The 2,318-nt window shown below is 41.6% G+C and overlaps 1 non-coding gene across 1 annotated transcript; it reads right to left on the bottom strand.

Annotated features, from left to right (window-relative positions):
* Nucleotides 1-1,806: 1,806 nt before the first annotated feature.
* Nucleotides 1,807-1,934, bottom strand: LOC120096408 (small nucleolar RNA SNORA17). The gene has a single exon (XR_015636428.1). It is a non-coding gene; the product is annotated as a small nucleolar RNA SNORA17 (small nucleolar RNA).
* Nucleotides 1,935-2,318: the final 384 nt, after the last annotated feature.

Raw genomic sequence — 2,318 nt, 5'->3', positions numbered from 1 at the left:
AATTTCTTCATTATTAATTTGCATCTTCTCAGTCTCCTGTGTTACTGGCCCAACTAAGACTTCAAGTATTATATTAAATAGGTATGGCTAGAGTGGAAAAGCTTTTTTTGTTCCTGAATTTAGAGGAATTTCCTTGAGTTTTTCTCCATTTAGATTGATGGTGTCTATGGACTTGCTGTAAACTGTCCTTACTTATTTGAGCTATATCCCTTGTCCCTAATCATTCCAGGTTTTTTTCTTTTTCTTTTTTTTAAATTATGGAAGGGCGTTGGAGTTAATCAATAATCTTCTCTGCATCTAATAAGATGACCATATAGTTTTTTTTTCTTAATTTTTAGTGGGTTTGTGTGAATTTCATACCATGCACCCCAATCCCATTTATCTTCTGTCCCCTGGTACCCACCCTCCATCCTTGAAATCATTCCTTCAACAGAGAGAAATACTTGTAGAGGAAACTACGGTATGCCACACTGTGTCCTACTATATACCCTTTTGTCTACATGTCTGTGTTTGCAAATGTTTATTGCAATGAGTCATTTCTCTGGTACAAGGCTCCAGGTTCTGCTACACTATCAAAACTGCAGCATCACTGTAACTCCTCTCAGATAATCCTATTGTTACACTTTGTCATGCAAATCCTGTAGTTTTGAATCTAGAGTACTGGGATCCTTCATGTACTCCAGTAGTTCATCAAGAGGGTAGATGTTGAGTTGGTTCACTTCAAATCTCTTCTTCTGGGCTAAGAGGTATCTGAGTTGGTCAGCCTATTAGCTCTCTTGTACCCATACCTAAGGTTTGAGCTCTTCTGCCCTTTTCTATTCAATGCCAAAACCACCAAGAGATTGTACGAACTCTGCTGTTTTTCCACCTCCCACGTCAGCTAGCCCAAAACCTTTTTTCCTACACAACCAGGGTCACCCCTATTCTGGTAGGCAGATTAGGTACAGGGTTCACACTCCCAGTTATTACACCCATTGAGGGACAGGACCAATTCTCCCAGTCTCATGGTACAGGTACAGGCACAGCTCTCTTCCCTGCCATAGGTTCAAGGGACAAGGGACAGTTTAGGGCATCTCTCCCTCAGCTATGTCATTGTATGACAGAAAATTGGCAGGGCCAGATCTCCAAAACCCACATCCTCACACTTGGGTCCACCCTGCCTGTGTTCCTTCCACTAGGGTCAGTTCTACTGTGCTGCCCAAGTGATGTGCAAGACCACTTTCCTGGATATTGAGATTAGATAAGGGAGTGTCAGCTTACCTACCCACAGGCCCCTAAGGCTAACTCTCCCATTATGCCCAGGCAAGGATTAGGGCCTGTTCTTTAAGCTTCAGACATTAACATTTTCTTGACAGCAGCCCAGAGCAGAATGGCCACCTGGTATTTGGTGGTAACAGACACCTCTTGCTGCAGTTCCATGAACCTTTTCCTAGCCCCTGTGACAACACGGACTAGCATCCTACTAAGGTATCACTGGCTCCTCATACCAGGCTGTTACTCAATACCCTCAACTCTCCACTTCTCTGTCTCTTCATTGAGCCTACATTTTCCTGCTTCTTTCTCTTTCATTTCTGCATCATTTCCTGGATCTTATTGGTTCCTGTTGTTTCTGAGTATCTGGAGTCTTCTATAGGGTATTCAGAGGAATACTATGCTCCAACTGTGCTCTGAGCAGGGATCATCTTGGGTTTGATCTGCCAATCCATTTGGGCACAGCAACAGGCTGATGGTCACCTCAGACTAACTCCCTGTCTGGGCCATCTGGCACTGGATTGGTGGCTATACCAGGCTCTTCTTTTTTCAGGTAGTGTTAGGCTAGTCATTCAGATGTTCTCAAATCAGAACACTCAGTGTATATATAGCCTCACTCTTCTCTACCATGTACTGATGCACATGTCTAACAATAGCCAAACGTGCAACACCTCTATGGTATAGATCATGTTTTTGTCTTTCATTTTGTTTATGTGGTGGATTATGTTAATCAGTTTAGTTATGTTGAACCTTCTCTGCATCCATGGGATGAGGCCTACTTGATTATAGTGGATGATATTTTTAATGCATTTTTGGATTTGGTTTGCAAGTAAATTATTGAATATTTTTGTATTTGTGTTCATAAAGAAAGTTAGTCTGTAATTTTCCTTCTTTGTTGGGTGTTTATTTAGTTTGCATATCAGGGTAGGTGTGGCCTCCAAAAATAAATCAGCAAATCTGGCATTTGGTTTGACTTTAAAAAATGATTTGAAAGTCTCATAGAATTCTCACTAAAACCCTCAGGGGATGTACTTTTTTCTTCTGTCTTTCTCTTCCTTCCTTCCTTC

Source organism: Rattus norvegicus, chromosome 13 (genome assembly GCF_021556685.1).
Source record: "Rattus norvegicus strain SHRSP/BbbUtx chromosome 13, alternate assembly SHRSP_T2T, whole genome shotgun sequence".
Classification (NCBI taxonomy): domain Eukaryota; kingdom Metazoa; phylum Chordata; class Mammalia; order Rodentia; family Muridae; genus Rattus; species Rattus norvegicus.
This window is presented reverse-complemented; position numbering and strand designations above follow the sequence as displayed.